The 22180-nt window shown below is 45.2% G+C and overlaps 3 non-coding genes across 3 annotated transcripts; all 3 read left to right on the forward strand.

Moving 5' to 3' along the window:
- Nucleotides 1–732: 732 nt before the first annotated feature.
- trnav-cac (transfer RNA valine (anticodon CAC)) lies at nt 733–805 on the forward strand. The gene has a single exon. It is a non-coding gene; the product is annotated as a tRNA-Val (tRNA).
- Nucleotides 806–2465: 1660 nt separating this feature from the next.
- Nucleotides 2466–2547, forward strand: trnal-cag (transfer RNA leucine (anticodon CAG)). The gene has a single exon. It is a non-coding gene; the product is annotated as a tRNA-Leu (tRNA).
- A 1499-nt stretch (nt 2548–4046) lies between these two features.
- Nucleotides 4047–4119, forward strand: trnav-cac (transfer RNA valine (anticodon CAC)). The gene has a single exon. It is a non-coding gene; the product is annotated as a tRNA-Val (tRNA).
- Nucleotides 4120–22180: the final 18061 nt, after the last annotated feature.

A 22180-nucleotide genomic window follows, 5' to 3' on the forward strand; every position in this document is an offset into this window, starting at 1 on the left:
AGTCGTTCGTTTCTGCAGTGTTTCACAATACTACCTTTCCCGTGAGCAGTCGAACAGACTAAATGATTGTGCTACAGACTGCGACGACAAGCTCCGCTGAAAAGTAATCCTTTAAAACCGGTGTAAGCAACGCAAGGTTATTGGGGTACACCGCGTGGAAACAGAGACTTCGGTGTATCTCATCCATGCTCACCACATCACCAAAATTAAACAAGTCCCGTTCCACAGCATTTCTCCTCAATCCCTCTAAACCCATCCTATCCAGAAACTCATCCGATTACCATTGCAATTTTCTGAGTGCAATAGCCTCCTCCACTCCCTCTGGTAGCTCATTCCATACACCCACAACCTTGTGAGTGGAAAATGTGCGTCGGGGTCCTTTGTCAATTTCAGACCACTCACCTTAAACCTATGCTCTCGAGTTTCCAACTCACCCTAGCTTGTGTAAAACACGTAAATACTCAGTTTACAACCCTTCCATAAAACCATGTCGCAGCCGTTATGCTGCCGGGAAAGTTGTCCCAGCTTATTCCACTTCACACTCCAGTCCAAACATTGACGACATCCTTGTCTATATTTTGTCACTAATTTCAGTCTATATTTTTTGACTTTTTCAAGATGTCAATTTCCCTGGATAACAACGAGCTATTGGAAAAAGAAAGGTGAAACGTAGAATGGCTTCAACTTTCAGTGCTGGATGCCACAGAGCCGCAACGCGCTCGGCTGAAGCTCGTTTCTGTAGTGTAGTGGTCATCACGTTCGCCTCACACGCGAAAGGTCCCCAGTTCGAAGCTGGGCAGAAACTGCTTTGTTCTTCAATTGCAGCCTTTTACACGGACAAGAACGGAGCTTTCTTGCTTGCTCTCCCATCTGCGAAAATGCTCGAACAAATCTGCTCTCTTTGTGAAATGTGATGCACTTCCATTTAATTAGTGAGCAAAGCATTGTAAAGGCTTGTTCTGATCAGAACCATTGTAAAACCTGGTTCTGATCATAAGTCATTCTGTTTGAGAGTGTAGTTACCGCGTTCTGATCCCTTCCACGAAAAACTGTCCCGCATTTGCATTCCTTGCGCAGGCGGACCGGTTCAAAGACAGGGAAGAAGCTGATGCGCTGGTGCTACTGATCAGCGCACCACTGATTCCTGAACTAGTCTGTCTGTCAAATGTAAACCAAAGTCGTCTCTGCAAGGCCTCATTTGGAAACTCTCTGTCGTTATTCAACGTGCGAGAATTGGCAGCAGAGGTGCTGAATCATGGTTTGGATCAGTTCGCACGTTAGTGACTCATTCAATCAGCAACAGCAATGAAAGAAATTGCACTCCCAGAGGAACCTCTGGACTTGTGGTTTCATAGCGTCGCTAGTATTAAGGTGAGCCCCGAGATCTAAGCCATGTTGGAACTGAAACGGAGGAATTGACAGAGAGGCTGCAGAATAACATCGCAACCTTTTGGTTTTCTTTAAATCACTGACGAGCAGGAAACTGTAAACGGGCAGGGCGAGTGGGAAAGTGAGGCAGTTGCAGCTCTGGTGAAACTCCTTCTTTGTAAGTCACTCAGCACCAAGAGACGTGAAGGTGACTCATGCCTGAGAACTCTTCACATCGAGAACAAAAAGCAATCAAGTGCAGTTAGCACCTCTCCCGGAATTGGGGTGGGGTGAGATAATTACCTTTTGACTTCAGTTACTATGTTCAGAAACTGCCTTTTAAATTGAGGTGAACAGAAACTGCATTTCTAATGAGCACCATGGAATTTAGCAAGATTTATTGAGTCGCTTCTCGTCGCTTCCCACACAGGTTTCCAAGTCAGTCGGTATCGATGTGGCTCATGTCCAGGTGTGAATATCCCTGCAGCCAATTGCACGGTTAAGGTAAAAGGCAAGGAAAGTGGCATCTCGAACCAGCCCCGAGGTCATAGCATCCTCACAAGGTGATCTGTCGTTCTCGGATTGTAATGCTACCTCCGGTTTTAGGGTGGAGAACATTCTTTGCAAAACAGACACAGTGACTGAAAATATAGTGCACGGTATGATGTGGAACACGGCCTGCTCAGCTTTGTGCATTTTCCCTGTAGTCCGGTGTGTTTCGTGTTCCGTGTAAACGTGAACGTTGTCCTGTTTCGAGCAATCGGTGAAATCATTCAGCAAAGCAAGAATCGAAATTGAAGTAATGTCAAGCAGCTCATGGTGATTTGACCAAATCATTACCGAACATATATTCTCACGCAGTCAAAGATACATTTCTGGCTGAAAAGAGTCTGAGAAGATAGACACAGCTTACCATTGATTTTTGTCTGGATTGATGGGCTTTCATTATCTGCTGCGAAATAGACATTGTAGCCGGGCACATACCAGCTGCTGTGCGAGTCGGACAGGGACCATGGAACCCTTTTCATGTGACTTTGCATGTGTGGTTATGCAGGAGCACAATTCGAAATGCAAGAAAATGGACGCTCAGGCTGTCTGGTAGTGTGGCCGAGCGGTCTAAGGCGCTGGATCCAGGTTCCAGTCCTGAAAGGGGCGTGGGTTCGAATCCCACCACTGCCATTTCAGCTGATCAACTCCACTACTCGAATGCTGCTTCGATCCCCGCTGCATTGATCTTCTCGGAGAATTAACTGTGGACAGGTGCCGAGTATTGTCAGGTCTCTCAGCTGCCATGATGTTATTCGCCTCGCCTGCAGAAAATCGCAAGCAGCTCAGCGATTGGTTAATGTTCCAGGCAAGTTGAGGTTTTACTGGAACCGAATGGAGACTGTTATTTCATCGCTGTTGTGAAACAAAGTCCGGCGGTGAGTCGATTCATCGTTATTTGGCTTTCTGGCGAATGGGAAAATCTTTCCAATGCATATGTTATTGAATTTCTCCCATTTCCTGCATTTCCGTCCTGGAGACACCGGAAGGGAAAGGTAATCTAATCGAGACTGTGATTGGTGAAATTCACTTTTTTATGGCCCATACTTATTATATTCTTTCTTTCTCTCTTTTCAGCATTGTCTGGGAAGTGGTGGTGCACTAAGGCTGCAGTATGTTTGAAAGAGTAGTTTGGAATTGCCCTGTTGTTAGTTGTGAGATTACTTTATGCCTCATGCCCTCGGACTGTCTCACATTTAGCATTCATGCTTCGCTGTGTCTGAACATGCATTAGGTATGCCAGTTTTGTTTGTGTTCCGTGTTAAATGCTTTCTGTTTGCGATTCGGTCAATACATTACGAGTTAACAGGGGTTCTGAGGTAACTTGCAGCAGCAAAAATCCTCAACTGAGGATCTGGGAAAGTTTCACGAAGCATGGTCAGTCGGAGCAAAAGTAAGGAAGTCGTTCGTTTCTGCAGTGTTTCACAATACTACCTTTCCCGTGAGCAGTCGAACAGACTAAATGATTGTGCTACAGACTGCGACGACAAGCTCCGCTGAAAAGTAATCCTTTAAAACCGGTGTAAGCAACGCAAGGTTATTGGGGTACACCGCGTGGAAACAGAGACTTCGGTGTATCTCATCCATGCTCACCACATCACCAAAATTAAACAAGTCCCGTTCCACAGCATTTCTCCTCAATCCCTCTAAACCCATCCTATCCAGAAACTCATCCGATTACCATTGCAATTTTCTGAGTGCAATAGCCTCCTCCACTCCCTCTGGTAGCTCATTCCATACACCCACAACCTTGTGAGTGGAAAATGTGCGTCGGGGTCCTTTGTCAATTTCAGACCACTCACCTTAAACCTATGCTCTCGAGTTTCCAACTCACCCTAGCTTGTGTAAAACACGTAAATACTCAGTTTACAACCCTTCCATAAAACCATGTCGCAGCCGTTATGCTGCCGGGAAAGTTGTCCCAGCTTATTCCACTTCACACTCCAGTCCAAACATTGACGACATCCTTGTCTATATTTTGTCACTAATTTCAGTCTATATTTTTTGACTTTTTCAAGATGTCAATTTCCCTGGATAACAACGAGCTATTGGAAAAAGAAAGGTGAAACGTAGAATGGCTTCAACTTTCAGTGCTGGATGCCACAGAGCCGCAACGCGCTCGGCTGAAGCTCGTTTCTGTAGTGTAGTGGTCATCACGTTCGCCTCACACGCGAAAGGTCCCCAGTTCGAAACTGGGCAGAAACTGCTTTGTTCTTCAATTGCAGCCTTTTACACGGACAAGAACGGAGCTTTCTTGCTTGCTCTCGCATCTGCGAAAATGCTCGAACAAATCTGCTCTCTTTGTGAAATGTGATGCACTTCCATTTAATTAGTGAGCAAAGCATTGTAAAGGCTTGTTCTGATCAGAACCATTGTAAAACCTGGTTCTGATCATAAGTCATTCTGTTTGAGAGTGTAGTTACCGCGTTCTGATCCCTTCCACGAAAAACTGTCCCGCATTTGCATTCCTTGCGCAGGCGGACCGGTTCAAAGACAGGGAAGAAGCTGATGCGCTGGTGCTACTGATCAGCGCACCACTGATTCCTGAACTAGTCTGTCTGTCAAATGTAAACCAAAGTCGTCTCTGCAAGGCCTCATTTGGAAACTCTCTGTCGTTATTCAACGTGCGAGAATTGGCAGCAGAGGTGCTGAATCATGGTTTGGATCAGTTCGCACGTTAGTGACTCATTCAATCAGCAACAGCAATGAAAGAAATTGCACTCCCAGAGGAACCTCTGGACTTGTGGTCTCATAGCGTCGCTAGTATTAAGGTGAGCCCCGAGATCTAAGCCATGTTGGAACTGAAACGGAGGAATTGACAGAGAGGCTGCAGAATAACATCGCAACCTTTTGGTTTTCTTTAAATCACTGACGAGCAGGAAACTGTAAACGGGCAGGGCGAGTGGGAAAGTGAGGCAGTTGCAGCTCTGGTGAAACTCCTTCTTTGTAAGTCACTCAGCACCAAGAGACGTGAAGGTGACTCATGCCTGAGAACTCTTCACATCGAGAACAAAAAGCAATCAAGTGCAGTTAGCACCTCTCCCGGAATTGGGGTGGGGTGAGATAATTACCTTTTGACTTCAGTTACTATGTTCAGAAACTGCCTTTTAAATTGAGGTGAACAGAAACTGCATTTCTAATGAGCACCATGGAATTTAGCAAGATTTATTGAGTCGCTTCTCGTCGCTTCCCACACAGGTTTCCAAGTCAGTCGGTATCGATGTGGCTCATGTCCAGGTGTGAATATCCCTGCAGCCAATTGCACGGTTAAGGTAAAAGGCAAGGAAAGTGGCATCTCGAACCAGCCCCGAGGTCAGAGCATCCTCACAAGGTGATCTGTCGTTCTCGGATTGTAATGCTACCTCCGGTTTTAGGGTGGAGAACATTCTTTGCAAAACAGACACAGTGACTGAAACTATGCTGCACGGTATAATGTGGAACACGGCCTGCTCAGCTTTGTGCATTTTCCCTGTAGTCCGGTGTGTTTCATGTTCCGTGTAAACGTGAAAGTTGTCCTGTTTCGAGCAATCATTGAGCAAAGCAAGAATCGAAATTGAAGTAATGTCAAGCAGCTCATGGTGATTTGACCAAATCGTAAGCGAACGTATACTCTCACGCACTCACAGAAACATTTGTAGCTGAAAAGAGTCTGAGTAGGTAGACTCAGCTTACCATTGATTTTTGTCTGGATTGAGGGGCTCCTTCTTTGTGTTTCACTCAGCAACCAGAGACATGAAGGTGACTCTGGCAGAGAGCTCTTCACATCGAGAACAAAGAGCACTCAAGGGCAGTTAGCACCTCTTTGACATCTTCTGGGGTGGGGTGGGGCAATCACCTTTTGACTTCTGGTAATATCCTCAAAAACTGAAAGTTGTCCTGTTTCGAGCAGAAGACGAAATCATTTACCAAAGCAACAATCCAAATACCAGCAATATCATGCAGCTCATGGTTACTTTGCCCAATCATATCCGAATATACAGTCTCTCATACAGACATTACATTTGTGGCTTTAGCAAATCTCAGAAGCTTGATTCCAGCTATCAAATGATTTTTGGCTGGATTGAATGTTTGTTGCGAGATTGATATTGTAGTTGGTCATATCCCTGCAGCTGTGCCAGCAGGAGAGGGATCACAGAACTGTTTCCCTGTGACTTTGCTTCTAATGTTTCACAGGAGCACCATGGAAGGTGTAAGACAATACACTGCAGCTGTGGCTGGTTTCGTGGCCAAGTGACCGAAGGAACTGCTTTCTCACTACAAACTCTCAGGTGGCTCGAGTTCAGATCCAACCGCTGCCCTTTGTGGGTGTGCTGTTTGTTTTACTGCAGCCTGTTAAATGCTGCTGTGTTTAAATTCCAACACAACCATGTGGTTTTGCTTTTGGAAATGTACCTCTGATTTGGGAGAGTGCACACTCTCTATCCTGTCAGTGTTTATGCTGTTATGATCACGTTTGCGTCCCACATGAAATGTCCCCGTCCTCAAGCGGTTCTACTGCTGCATCATGTTCCGGCCAAGTTGTGTTATTCACTGTTTTCACTGAAACAGAACGGAGATTGGTATTGCATCGCTGTCGTGAAACAAAATCCTGCAGTGACTTTACTTCCCATTATTTGGTGTTCCGGCGAATGGGAAAATAATTCCACTACATTGTGATGTCATATGGTCTTAAATTTCTTTTATTTCCTTCCCTTCTGCCCTGGAGATGGAGGAAGCAGGCACTGCCGCATTGTTGATCGGATGGGCAAATTAATCTAAACGAGACTGTGTTTGGGAATCTCTTAACTTTTCATGGTCCGTTCATGTTCAGTTCTTTCTTTTCCCTCATTTCGGAGCTTTCCGGGAGGTGGCGGTGCACCAAGTTTCCAATACATTTTGGGAGTGCAGTTTGGAATTCCGCTGAAGGATCTGGGAGCTGTTTATGGCTGATTGCCCTCGCACTGTCCCCAGAACAGCATTCATGCTTCAATGTCTCTTAAAATGCATTTTAAACAAACTCCCATTTCCCAGCATCTGGCCCCTATCCCACTAAACCTTTCCTATCCAGAAGCTCAGCCGGTTGCCTTTGAAATCTTCTGAGTGTACGAGCCTCCTCCACTTCCTCTGGTAGCTGATTCCATACCCGCACAACCTTCTGTGTGGGAAAGGTGCCTCATTCCGTTTTATATTTTACCCGTCTCACCTTAAACCTATGCTCTCCAGTTTTTAACTCGCCCCATATTGCAGAGATCAATAACTCAAATTTTTCTGTTGACAAACCTTCCTTAAGGCCATGCCCGACGATGAAGGGTAAGACGTCCCAGCATGTTCAGGCTCGCCCGACATTCCAAACTGTGCACCCCTGACACCATCTTTGTTTATATTTTGTGAGCAATTTCACGTGATTTTCTTATTTTTTTTTAATGATGCCAGTTACGCTGGAGAATAACCAGCTCCTGGAAACAGAAAGATGAAGCGTTGAACGGCTGTAAAGTTTAGTGCTGGCCCACTCTGAACACCAGCTGCTCGCGGGGATGTTGCCTGTAGTGTAGTGGCTGTTAGAGTCACCTCATACACGAAAACTCCTCACTTCAAAATCGGGCAAGAATAGCCTTATTCCCGATGGCAGCCTTTCAGACTGACATGAGCAGAGTTTTATAATTTGCTGTTCACGTCAGCAAACCTGGCTTTGAATTTGCTCGCTCATACATGTTTGCGTGATGAAACGGAATACAATCCCATTTCATTTCTGTGTGAAACATTGTCACAGTGGTCGCCAAACTGGTTTTGAATATGGACAGATGTGTACAGCACTGATGGCCATTCTGTGTCACAGTGGAGTTCCTGGACTCTGATCCTTCCACTAAAAACAGAACCACATTTGCTTTCCTTGGGCAGGTGGCCTGGTTCAAAGCCAAGGAGCAAAGGTTCCCAGCAAAATTCCTCAACTGAGAACCTGGGCATGTTTCATGGGGAATGGTCAGTGGGAGTAACATTGTGGAACGACCCGGTACTGCAGTAAACTTCTAGACACTAAATTCAAGAGCGATTGGATTTTAGTATTCTGAGGCACAATTTAAATTAATTGGTAAAATTGGAATTCTTTCTTAATTAGCAAACAAAACTGACTTGTTTCACAGCCAACCGTTACATCTTTCCAATTTTCTAGTCCACGCTGAGACTGCGAGCTGGTCATCACAGGTATTAGTTAGCGCTCAGTTCCCAACAGCATTCACTCTCATTTAAAGGTGGAGGGCACGTCTTCAACTTCATAACACTGTTCTCATCACAAAATCCTGCAGTTTGTAATCTAGGAGACGGGGTTAGCTTGCAACCGTTACCGTATTAAATGTGAAGATTTTCACACGGGAAGCACCATTCTTGAGGGGGCGGGGTGGGGGGGGTTAGTTTCTGTAAGCTGTGTCCCAGGGCTATGCAGGGAGCTGCAGTGGCCACTTTCAGTTGACAGCAGGGGTCTGGAAAGAACAATGTTTGTCCCTATTTTACTCCATGTGGAGCCAGGGAACACAGAATCATCAATGGTTTGGGCTGCAATTCCATCTTGCCATGGATTTTCCGGTTTAAATGGAGCTAGGGTAGTATTCCCATAGTCTGATCTGGAACAACCAAAGCTCCATACCTGGATGTTGTCAAACTTCCAAACTTTATCTTTCAGCCCGCTGCTGACCATTGGAGTCATACAGCCTGTCACCAACCAGGCGTGCCGATTTCCCTAAAGCAGGAAGGTTAGCGGGGATCTGAAGGGCGGTGGAATAACTGGAGCTTTCACTGTTTTCAGAGTCTGTCACCAATTTTCCTGCTTTCATTACCAAAAGTGTCAGAGAGCTTAAGGGGTCTGCAAACACCCAGAGGGAAAGGAACTGGAAATTAGAAGATACCCAGACCGTTCAAAATGACTGCCTGAGCTACATCACTATGACTCTGGTACTGGGATAATTCAAGCACACGGCTTGACAGAATCTGAAAATTAAATACAGAACTTCAGGCTGTTCAGTCCAAATGCAATCCATTAAGATACAGTGGATATTGAATCCCTTCTATGTAACCGCTTCATCAAATCCTCCCTGTCAATCTATCCACAATCTTAATTTTTGTATCTCGTTGTCCATTTCCCCCAGCTAATGTGAACATCTTGTTTTCATCTTCCTTACCTATAACAATAATAAGCCAATAAGCTTTGTCACATCTTGCTTCAACTCCAGTTGCTCCATTGCATCATAAGTCACTCCTGAAACTTTCTTGTAAATGAATGAGCCTATCCCCTCTCTGGAACCTCCCATCCTTCGCAATGTATGATGATCTCTGTTGTGAGTATACTGATCACCCTCGACTTCGAGGAGCGATAATGTGAGTTTCCGAAATTATAGAGAGGGTGCAGGAGGAACCCAATAGGACTGGCACCTTTTGGGAGAGAGAAATAATGTTCATGTTTAGAGACAATTTCTTACTTTATTTTGATTATTCTTTTCTCTCTGCCCTAATAGTGATGGATCTTGTAAGCTTCTTTCTCTGAGGACTTCAAGGAAGGATATATACACAAAAGTATCAAACTAAGGGAATTATTTGTCTGTCTGATTTCTCACATGGACCAGCATTGCCTTTATTAAACTTCTTTGAATATGTGAAGAAGATTCACAGACAGGAAACGCCAAAGAAACATTTAATCAAAATCTGACAATATCAATTGATTCATCACAAACTGGAAATAATTGACGTTTGAGTGTTGCATCCTCAGTCATTACCAATCACTGCATATAATTTCTCCATCATATCCTCCCTGACGATCTGTACCAAAGTCTTAGGTGATTGTTGGTGTATCCCATACCTGGGGGAGGTGTGTTCCAGTTAGAGGAAGTTGGGAGCTGACAGGATGAACTGGGTTGGGGAGGAGATGGGATTTGGGTGATAGACTTTGGAAGTATTTGAACCTAGCTCAGTCAGCCATTACCCTCACGCCATGCGGGCTGACCGGGGAAGTATTGATCTGTGACTGTCTCTGTCTGTCTGTGACAGCATGTGGACTGGGGGTCACTTGTTCCCTTGTTGCCTTTTCTCTCTCTCTCTCTCTTTCTCTCTCTCTCTCTCTTTCTCTTCTCTCTCCTCTCTCGTTTTCTCTCTCACACTCTCATTCTTCTGCTCTCTCTTCTCCACCCTTTCTTCACCTCTCTTCTCATCCTCCCCGCTTCTCCCTCTCTTCTCTTTCCCCTCTCTCTTCCCTCACTCTTCTCTCCCCTCTCTCCTCTTTCTCCCTCCACTCTCACTTCATCTCTCTCTCTCTCTCCCCCCCCCCCCCCCTCTCTCTCTCTCTCTCTCTCGCTCTCTCTCTCTCTCTCTCCCCTCTCTCTCTCATTAGGGTCGCATGGTGGCTCAGTAGTTACCATTGCTGCCTCACAGTGCCAGGGACCCTGTTCAAATCCTGCCCAAGGCGACTGTCTGTGTGTAGTGTGCACATTTTCCCCAGTGTCTGCATGGGTTTCCTCACCCGGTCCAATGATGTGCAGATCAGGGTGGACTGGTCATGGGAGCCCAATGAGTTAGGTGAACTGTCCAGACTGAGAACGGTCTGGGTAGGTTACTCTCCTACCCATCTTCCCACCCCTCTCTTTCCCCCAGTCTCCTATCCCCTCTCTTCTGCCACCCTGTCCTCACCTATCTTCCCAATTCTCTCCTCACTTTCCTCCCACACTTTCACCGTCCTACCCATCTGCCCTTCTGTCTTTCATCCAATTTCCTCCTCCCCACGTCCAACCACTCTGTCCTCCTGAACTCTCCTCGCCACCTCCTTCTGCTCCTCCTGCTGTCTACTCACTCTCTCCGCACCGCCACCTCCTCCCCCTCACCTCTTCTCTCCCAGCTAACACCCCCCCACTCTCTTCCTCCTCACCCCACATCTCACCCACTCTCCTCCTCCCCCTCTCTGACACCCTCTTTTGCTCCTGCTGTTCTCTGCCTCATCCTCCCATCTCTCCCTGCCCCTCCCTTCTCCACCTCTCTCCTCTCCCTCTCTCTCTTCTACCCCTCTTTTCCACGCCCTCTCTACTCTCCCTCTCTCTCCTCCCCCTCTCCATCCTCCCACTCTCCTCCCACCCCCTCCCCTCCCCCACTCACCCCCCTCTTCCCTCCCCCTCTCCTCCCCCACACTCTCCCCTCCCCTCTCGCTTCTCCCCTCCCCTCTCTCTTATCAACCTCCCCTCTCTCCTAAGACCCCTCCCTTCCTCCTCCTTCTCTCCTCTCCCCTCTTCCCTCTCTCCACCCCCTCTCCTCACTCCTCACTACTCTCTCCTCTCACTCCTCACCACTGTATCCTCTCCCCTCTCTCCCTCCCCTCTCTCCTCATCCCCTTTCCCCTCTCCTCCTCCCTCTCTCCTTTCTCATCTCCCTTCTTCCCTCTTCCCCCTCCTCACTACTCACTCCTCTCACTCCTTACCACTGTCGCCTCTCTCCTCCCCTCTCTCCTCTCTCCTCTCCCCTCTCTCCTCTCTTCTCACCCCTTCCCCTCACCTCTCCCTTCTCCTCTTTCTCCCCTCTCCCTCTCACCTCTCCACTCTACCCTTTCTCCTCATCCCCTCTCTCCACATCCCCTCTCCTCACCCTTTCTCCTCTTTCTCCCTCTCCTTTCTTCACCTCCCCTCCTCTCCTCATCCCGTTCCCAGCCCTCTCCTCCCCCTCTTCTCCACGCTCACCTCTCTCTCCTCCCCCTCTCCATCCCCCTATTTATCACCCCTTCTCCTGAAATCCTTCCCTACCCCTTCGTATCCTCTCCTCCCACCTGTCCTCCCCTCTAATCTCCCATCTCTCCTACCCTCTCCTCCCTGGCTCTCCTCCCTGTCCCTGCTCCCTTTCCCTGCTCAACTTCCCCCTCCTTCCCGCACTTCCGCCTCTCCTCCCGACTCTCTCCTCCCCCTCATCTCCCACTGTCCTCCCCTCCTCCGCATTTTCACCTCTCTCTTCCCCAATCCTCCACACATCCTCCACCCCTCCTGTCCCTCTCCTCCATCTCCCACCCACTTCTCCGCGCCCTCTCTCCTACTCCACCCCAAACTCTCCCTCGCGTCACACCCCAAACTCCCCCTACATCCTCGCTTCCTCCCCTCTCTCCTTCCCCTCGCTCCTAACCCCTCTCTTCCCCTCTCTTCCCCATTACTCGTCCCTTACTTCATTCGCTGTCTCGTTCCCGTCCTCCACCTTCCACTTGCTCCCCACCTCTACTCCTCTCTTTCATTGTTCTCCTTCTCTGCTACAAACCGTTTCCCCTACACCCTCTACCCCTCCACTCCCTCTAACGCCATTCACCCCTCGCTCCTCACTCCCGTCCTCCTGTTCCCTCTCCTACCCAACTCCTCTTACCCTTTCCTCCCATCTCTCTTCCTACTCTCGCCCACCGTTCCCAGCTCTCTCCTTCCCCCTCTCTCCTACAGCCCACTCTCCACCCCTTCTTTCCTCTGCCCTGCCTCTTTTCCCAATCCACTTATCCCCGCACCTCCCCTTCCTCCACCCTCTCTTCTCCCCCTCCCTCCTCACCTCTCCCTCCCGTTCCCTCCTCACTCTCCCTTCCCATCTCTAACATTGAAAGATGAGGCACACAAAGTGGTCAAAAACAGCAGGAAACTGGAAGATTGGGAAAGCGTAAAAGATCAGAAGAAAGCCACAAAAAGAGTGATAAAGAACCGTAGGAAAGAACAGGAGAGAAAATATGTACCACAGAATTTAAAGACAGATTTCAGACGTTTCTATGAAAACTTTAAATGAAAAATAGTGGCTAAGGTAAATGTTGGTCCTTCAGGTGATGAGAAGGGACATTTAGTTATGGGGTATGATGAAATGGCTGAGGCACTGAACAGGTATTTTGTATCGGTCTTCACAGGGGAGGGCGCTAATAACATGCCAGAGCTTGACAAACAGATGGAGTCGGTGAGGACCTGGAAGCAAAGATTATGACGGAACGCTAATGCTGGGCAAGCCCATGGAGCTAAGGATAGACTAGTCTCCTGTCCTGGTGTAATGCATCCCAGCATGCTAAAAGAGACAGTGCGGTATAGAACAGGTGCACTGTCAGTAACTTTCCCAATTTGCTGGACTCTGGGCAGTTCCACCAGATTGGAATACAGTGGCGCTGCTGTTTAAAAAGGAAGGTAAACAAAAGATGGGGAAGGATAGATCAGTTAGCGTAACATCTGTAGTGGGGAAAATGCTTGAGTCTCTTATCAAGGAAGAAAGAGCAAGGCACTGCTGGATCCCCAAATGCATACCTTCCCACACATGGAACAGCTGAACGACTGTTCCCCCATGTGAATAGGGTGATGTTAAATAAAGACCATTGATTTTAAGATCTTTACAGATTTAAAGTTTTTTCCCCACAGTTAGGGAAAAGCTGTCAGTGTAAAGCCACTGGTGTGACATGAATTTGGATGACAAAATAAATCTGTTCACACAGAAAGTCTGTGTCAATGTATCTCCAGGAGGTCTGTTTATTTTCGATCCTTCTGACAATCCAGATATTTCCATGGTGCTGATCTCCTCGCATATCTCCAAGTTGGATGATCTGGTGAATCCTTTCCCAGAAACACAACATATTTATGGCTTCTCTGTCTGTGAATGTTTTTAGATTGTTAACTGGTTAATGTTAAATAATTTCTGCAGTCAGTTCACTGGAACACTCACATTCTTAGATGTGTGTGTGTGTGTGTGTGTATGTGTGTCTGTGTGTGTGTCTGTGTGTGTGTGTGTGTGTGTGTGTGTGTGTGTGTGTGTGTGTGTGTGTGTGTGTGTGTGTCTGTGTGTGTATGTGTGTGTGTGTGTGTGTGTGTGTGTCTGTGTTGGGGCTTGACCACACACAATGTTGTTTGAAACCTTTGCTCACTGACATACAAGATAATCATGTTCCCTTTATGGCCAAATGAATATCGTGACTCTGTTGGATCTTTATATCATGTTTGATTTGTCTCACTTCTTGCGAGAGGTGCAAGTGGAGTTCAATGCAGCTAAATGAGAGATGAGGCACTTTGGGAACAATAACAGGAAGGCAGAATATTGGGTTTTAGTGGTCGAGTGGATGTCCAGAGGGATTTTGGAGTCCATGTACGTAATCCCTGAAAGTTGCCACCCAGATGGATAGTCCTGTTAAGGCGGCATCCAGTGTGTTAGGTTTCATTGGTAGAGAGATGGAGTTCTGGAACCGCAATATCATGCTGCAACTATGCAAAATGCTGGTGTGGTCACAGTTGGAATGTTGTATACAGTTCTCGTCGCCCCATTACAGAAAGAATGTGGAAGCATTGGAAAAGGTGCCGAGGAGATTTATCAGGATGGTGCCTGGTCTGGAGGGAAGGCCTTATGAGGAAAGGCTGAGACACTTGGATCTGTTATCATTGGAAAGAAGGCGGCTAAGGGGGGGAATTTGATAGAGACATATAAGATAAGCAGAGGATTAGATAGGGTTGACAGTGAAAGTCTTTTTCCTAGGGTGATGACGTCAGCATGTACGAGAGGGCACAACTACAAATTGAGGGGTGATAGATTTAAGACAGATGTCAGAGGCAAATGCTTTATACAGAGAGAGTGGTAAGTGTGTGGAATGCCCTCCCTGCTAAGGTAGTCAACTCAGCCACATTAGGGACATTTAAATAATCCTTAGATAAGCTCATGGATGATTTCGGGATAGTGTAGGGGGACGAGTTGAGAAAATTCCACAGGTCAGTGCAACATTGAGGGCCTAAGGGCCTGTTCTGCAATTTATTGTTCTATGTTCTATAATCTGAACCGTTTTCCAAGGTAGAAATGACAAATTCTAGAGGCCACAGATTTCAGGGGAAAGGGGTAATTTAAAGAAAATAGAAACCGAAAGAACAGAAGATGTGGTAAATCAGAAACAAAAACAGGAGTTTCTGGAAATACTCAACAAGTCTGGAAGCATTTGTGAAGAGAATTTAGAGTTCACATTTCTGATGAAGGTCCCGAAACATGAAAGGATTTTTATTTTTTCTGATACTGCAAGACCTGCTGAGCATTTCCAACAACACGTGAAAGTTTAAAGGGAGTTATGTCAGGCAATTTTCTAATGCAAAAGGTGGTAGATGACTAGAATGTACTCTGTTGGGAAGTGGTAAAAGCAGAAACAATCACGATACTTAAGACGCATTTGGGCACACTCATAAGCCGACAGGGGTTAGCAGGGATATGGATCATGTCCAGGCAGATGGAATTAGTTTGGAATGGCATCATGGTCTGCACAGACATGATGGGCCAATTATTCCGTGCTGTACTGTTCTGTTTTCCAGGGGGTACAATGTGTGGAGCGAGAGTTACTACTTTTTGGAACACACAGTAGTTGATACATTTTGAGACAGGAAATATATATTTGGATGGCACAGACACAAAGAGTAGAGACTGAAGTATGGTGGGGGGAGGGGGGTGGGACAATGTGTACAATTCTTTAAAGGAGATAGGACATAATCAAAGTGTTGTGATCAAAACATATGGGATCCTGGGTTTCATTAAACAATTTCATTGACGGGTTCGGTCACAGTCAATCATTGTATCCAATTCAGGTCAACAGATTCCTGCTCAGGAAGGATCTGAGTGATTTTCAGGGTGTGGAGTGCAGACTTACTGGTGTGGTGCACTGATCAAGAAAGTGCAGTCACTGGATTGATTTGGAAAAAATGCTATTTTCTTTGAAGAAATCAAGTTGAATATATCTTGATAGAATAAAATGAATAAGATTATAACACATCCAGATAGAGCAGACAATAAAATAAATCGCACTTAATAGGTGATGGCTCAAAATTTAAGATTAGATATAACGTTTTCAGAAAGTGGGAGATGAGCAAGTGTTCCCGTTGACTGTATTGGCTGGAAATATGCAGAAAATGCTCCTATTATGGTGGTGCAAGTAGAGATGGTCAATGATTAACAAATACGATTATATCAGATCTGAGAGAAATAAACTTTCTGGGTTTTGGGGCCAGTTGGAGAATGAGAATAAGGGATTCAGCTACAGAGAGCCAGCTTGGATTTGATGAGCCCCTTTCTATGACATAACACAGTTTTTTTGTACTTGCTTAACTTGTTCTGGTTATTTGTCTTCAGGGGTTAAATTATAATTAAGGTGAATCTACTCTGTGTTCATGCTCAGACCAACACAGGTTGTCCTTCCACAGCAGGAGATAATGTTCATTGCTTTATACATGGTTGTGGGGGAGTCCCCAGGTAGGATACACAGAACTGAAAATCTGCTCTAGGGTGTTTTCACCAGGATTGTGAATATCTTGGAACATCTAGTGCCACACCAATACCTGAAATGTTTTCCGACTGACTGACTAAATGAAAATTGTTCCTTCCACAGCATGCTGCTGGCTGGAGTTCTGTGGTCAGTGTTGTTTCACAACGATCCGAAATGCAATATCTATTGTCTGTAACATATATCAATGATTAGCATGGAAATGTAAACGATTTAATTAGCAAGTTTCTAGATGGTACAAATTGATGAAGTTGTGAATGTTGTCAAAGGATACAGCAAGAAAGAGATCAGTTGGAAAACCCATACAAAAATAGATTTTAATCTAGACAAGTGTGCGGTGATGTATTTTGGGAGACTCATTGCAAGAGGAATGTATTCACTAAACCGAAGGGCTCTCAGCAGCATTGATATACAGAGGGATCTTCAGGGACAAGTTCACAGCTCCCTGAAAGTGGTGAAGGAGGTGGATAGCAGGCTTGCCTTCTTCTGTCAGAGGAGTGAATATAAAACTGTCATTAGGCCACCTTTGGAGTATTGTGTGTTGTTTTGATCACCACGTAAAAAGTATGATGTGCAGGCCTTGGACCGCGTGAGAAAAGGTTTACCAGGATGTTGCCTGGATTGGGAGAGGTTGGAAAGACTTGGATTTTTGTATTGGGGAAGTCAGTGGCTGTGGGTGATCCGAAAGGCTCCGACAGAGTAAAAAATCTGAATCTTTTTCCAAGTTGAAATGGCAAATTCTACAGGCCATAGATTTAAGGGGAGTGGGGGCAAGTTTAAAGGAAATGAAAACTGAAACAACTGCAGATGCTGTAAAACAGAAGCAGAAACATTTTCGGGAAAAGTTCAGCAGGTCTAGCAGCTTCTATGAAGATAAATTAAAGTTAACGTTTCTGAGGAAGGGTGACCAGACCCAAAACATGAACTGATTTTTCTTCACAGATGCTGCATGATCTGCTGAGCATTTCCAACAACATGTGCAAGTTTAAAGGCAGTTGTGTCAGACAAGTTTCTTATGCAGAAGGCGGTAAGTGACAAGAATGTACTTTCCTGAGAGATAGGAAAAGCAGAAAAAAAATCACAACTTTTAAGAGGCATTTGGGCGGGCACATAATCAGGCATGGGTTGGCAGGGATATGGACCATATACAGGCAGGTGGAATTAGTTTGGAATGGCATCATGATCCTCACACTCATGTTGGGCCAATTATTCCGGGGCTGTACTGTTCTGTTTTCCAGGAAGTAGAATGTGTGGAGCGAGAGATAATATTTTGAGTGGAATATGTCTCTTCTTTAGAATACACAGTAAGTTGATGCATTTTGAGAGAAGCAATGTCAAAAGGGAATAGATATTTGAATGGCACAGATACAGAAAGCAGGACAGCAGCAATGGGGGACAATGTGTACCAATCATTAAAGGAGAGAAAACATAAACTGGTTTGAGTAAAATAAATGGATGCTTGGCTTCATTAATGGGGAATGATAATAAACTCACAGAAAAGATGCTGACCCTTGACAAGACTCTAGCTAGGTCGCAGTCAACCATTACATTCAATTCTGGTCAACAGATTCCTGGTCAGAATGAGGAAGTTAAACTACCACAGAGGGGCCAGTTCCATACCTTTTTCTTCTCTTTCAGGACACTGTGGGGTCTCAAGGGTTAAACATTCCTTGCCAAAGGCCTTATTTCATCAACTGAAGGCCTGTACTCTTAGAATACAGACAGAACACCTCAGAAAGGGGGAGGCTGACTGTATCTCAAAATAGAACCTCTTGCAGCCACACATGTGGATTGCCCCGAAACCCTAGACAGAGGAATTTGCCCTTTCCAGACAAGACTGAGAGCCCTGGGCACAACCCTATTAAACTGCCTCCCGCTCCCATTGTCTTACCTCTCCTCCATATTAGCATAGGTAAGTGAATCCCCCATTTACTGAAGGAAGAACCCTTCTGCCGTAATCTCTTCCCATCAACACATAATCATGAACAATACGATAAACAGTTTCTGTAATCCATCACACGTTATCACAGGACATTGTCATTCATCAAGCTTTGTAAGGTCATAATTACCTACTTTAAGGTGTAATGACAATCGCCCATGTGACTGATATGCCTTTGTCTAATTCCTATTAAATATACTGTCTCTGTGGGTAAGGCAGAGATTCGTGAAGAAGAGTCTCTACAAGTAGACACTCGGCTACTTTAGAGACACTTTGAAACTCTCGCCGGCTGTACAATAATAAAGCTACTGCTGTTGTGCAGAAAACTTGCATCGTCTGGATTTGTGGAACAATATAGTCATCAACAATGAAGAATATGAGTGATCTTCAGAGTGTGGAGTACAGACTTACTGGCGTGGTTCACTGATGAAGACAATGCAGTCACTGGATTGATTTGAATAAATTGCGATTTTCTTTGAAGTGAAGAAGTTGGATATAGTTTTGATGGAGCTGTATAAGATTATAACAGACCTAGATATAGCAGACAAAAATATCTGTATTCGATAGATGATGGCACAAGAATTAAGGTCAGATGTAAGGTTCTGAGACAGCGGGACATGAGCAAGTGTTTCTACTGACTGTATTGGCTGGAAATATGCAGAACATGTTGCTTATTATGGTGGTGCAAGTAGAGAAGATCAATGATTAATAAAAACAAATATATCAGATCTGAGAGAAATAAACTTGCAGAGTTTGGGGTACATATGGGGAATGAGAATATTGGATTCTGCTACAGAGAGCCAGCTTGGATTTGTTGGGCCTCTTTCTGTGCTATTATGCATTTTATTTGGACTTGCTTAAATTGCTCTGCTCAGCGATTAAGTTGTCATTTAGGGAAATCTGCTCAGTATTCCTACTCAGACCAATACAGGCTGCACCTCCACAGCAGGAGATAATGTTTACTGCCTTATACTGGGTCCCTGATGGGTGGGGGTGCTAACGGTGTATGTAACAGTCTGCTAGCATTTATCTGAAATGGCAGAACACCAGTGCAGCCACACTAGGGACCGACTCTGGAAATGTGGGGAATGCCAGAAGGGAATTCATTACCGATCCCACCTGGAAAATGGCCAAACCAGTCAGACTGGGGATCTGTTCACCTGCTCTGTGCGTGTGTCGGGGGGAAGGGATTCACTCAGGCATCCATCCTGCTGAGACACTAGTCAATTTACTGGTAGCCACAGTTGAAGGATTTTTTCTCCCCTCTTTCTCACGCCAAGTGATGTACAATGGTTTTGGCAGCTCATAAAGTTTTGCACACAGAGAACTTAGGTTTGGAAATGTTTATGACATGTTCAAAGATGTTCAGATTCACACTGGGTAGAGACTTTTATTTTCCTTTATTCATTCACAGGAGGAGGGTATCGCTGGACCGGCAGCATTTCTTGTCCATCCCTAATTGCCCAGAGGGCAGGTAAGAGTGTCTGAAGTCACAATGTGGGCGAGACCAAGTAAGGATGGCAGCTTCCTTCCTGAAAGGGTTGATGTGTTTTTTCTGACAATCTATTAATGGTCATCATTAGACTCTAAATTCACAAGTTTTTTTATTGAATTGAAATTCCCCCATCTGCAGGCTTTGAACCCGGGTCTCCAGAACACTATCTGGGATTTTAGATTAACTGTCTCACGACAATACCACTCGACCAATCCTTCCCCACATCGCTATCCATCTGCACAGAGTGAACAGTGTTTTTCTGGTTCATCAGAACTGGTTCATTACATGTAAGTTTGCTCAATGATTGCAGGAGTTGGATGTTGATTGGCAATTGACATCCATCTCCGAACCATGTATTCTGGGTTTTGTTTCTGGTGATGATTGGAAGCACCATCAGTCTTGTTATCTTTTGGCGATAAAAAGAGTTTCAATTAGCTTTCTGTTAAATGCATGACAATCAATTCTATTTCACAAAGCTCAGGCAGATTAATTTCTTTGGAAGGGCTCTCCATCTCCCCAACCTCGTCCATCCTTACCCCCAAGAGTGCAATAATCTCATAGAGTCTCTTTATGACAATGAATGAGGCAGTCTGATCAGCTGCTTCTTTCCCTACTCCTATGTCGGGTTGGATCTTAAACTCCCCTTGCTGCAGTTGTGATCCTGCATCATTGTACAGTGTTGCTCGTATTTCATGTCTTGGCCTATCAGTGTTCATGATACTGCATGTAATATATGGGACCAACAGTGTAAGAGTTTAGCTCTTTCCTTCCAACAACAGCAGTAGAATTGTACTCCAACAAAACTTACAGAATCATGGCCCAGCATATCCCCCAATTTACCTCTTACCATCGAATCAGAGGATCAATCCTCGTTCAACTGAGAGAATTCGGGAGGGCATGCCAGTAACAGCAGCATGAATACCTAAAAATGAGGTGTTAACCTGATGAGGTTACCAAAGAGGACTGCTTGTGTTCCAAACAGCATAAGTGGCAAGTGATAGATAGAGCGAAGCAATCCGGGAAACGACAGAACAGATCTAAGATCTGCAGTCCAACCACACCCAGCTGTGAATGAAATCAGAGCACAGCTGGAGTTCTAAGGACAGTTCTCTTCAAGATATTAACCAACAAGAACATCAGACTGGATTAATTGTCATAAAACTCAAGTCCGTTTAATATTCTAATATTTACAATCAATGTTCAATTCACCAATGTAGCTGAAGGTAAAGACAATCTTCAAGTGATTGTAACAGTGGAGACATCTGAATACTTGATCAGCAAATTTAAGCCTGTTGTGTTTAGATAGTAATAATTTTAAAGACATTTTAAAAAAGTAAGGTGACTTGAGTATAATGGAAGTCGTTGATTGGTGGGTAGCTGATAATCTTGTCTTAATCTGAAATTAATTTAGGATTATTCAACAAATAAACACTTTGTGGGAACCCCATTCCCATGGAGTGCACATCCAGTTCCATGTGGGAAAACCAGGGCACTTCTTGTCTGAGCGACAACCATAAGAACACGGAGGTGACACTGGAAATGTCAGGAACACTCGTTAAAGTACTGAACACACTTCTGATCCCCACATTCCAGGGTTGATGTGATCACACCAGAGAGGGGACAGAGGAGATTGAGCAGAATGTTTCTACAATTGGAAAATTTCTGCTCTGAGTAAAAGTTGGATAGGCTGGGGATGATTTCCGAGGAGGATGAGCTGTGATTTAATTGAAGTGATAAAATGCTGAGGAATCCAGATCGAGTGGATAGGAAGGAGCTATTCATTAACAGAGAGGTCAGAAACTGGAGGATTTATATTGAAACTAATTCTCAGAAAGAAGGGGAGGGGAGAATTCATTTCACTCGGAGATGGTGGGGAACAGGAACTCACTGATGGGGTGGCAGGGGCAGTAACCAGCATCACATTAGAATAAAAGGACATGGATGTCACTGAGATGCTGGAGCACACAGGGCTGCGGACTAAAGTTTGCAGAATGGGATCATTGTGATTTATTTAACATTTCTCCAGAATATTAAACTCAAGTCCAATTTGAGAATTTATGAACATCATCTGACCTGAATTCCAAATGTCAGAATAAATTTAGCAGAAAGTTACAGCACAGATCGAGGCCACTTGGCCTATCCTGCATGTCATGGCTGTAATAGAATGACCCAGGCTTTACAGCGTTCTGTACTCACCAATGAGAGCAACAATTTCAGACTGCGTACTCTGCCCTCTATGTTGTTATAATCTGTTTTTTCAATGTATTTCCTTGACAGCTGCTCACTTTACTTCCTGGTTTCTTTCCCAGCCCTAACTCCATTCCCCATGGCCTTGAGGGACTACCATTTCTGCAATATAATCTCTCCTGCCTGCCCCCGTGAGACACTGTCTTTTTGTCCTTGTCTCACCCCCACCTTGCTCACAACTTGTTAAATTTCTGATGGTTCCCAGACCTCTGTGACTTCACTGCGCCCCCTGGGTCAGTGGCAGGAGTTTTGAATTCTCTTCCTCATGAGATAATCGGAAATCTTTCTGGCTGCAGTTTCCCCCAGATTTTATTTGGAAAACAAAGAGGGTTTGTGTCAGAGTCTG

The sequence above is a fragment of the Hemiscyllium ocellatum genome, unplaced genomic scaffold (genome assembly GCF_020745735.1).
Source record: "Hemiscyllium ocellatum isolate sHemOce1 unplaced genomic scaffold, sHemOce1.pat.X.cur. scaffold_323_pat_ctg1, whole genome shotgun sequence".
Classification (NCBI taxonomy): Eukaryota; Metazoa; Chordata; class Chondrichthyes; order Orectolobiformes; family Hemiscylliidae; genus Hemiscyllium; species Hemiscyllium ocellatum.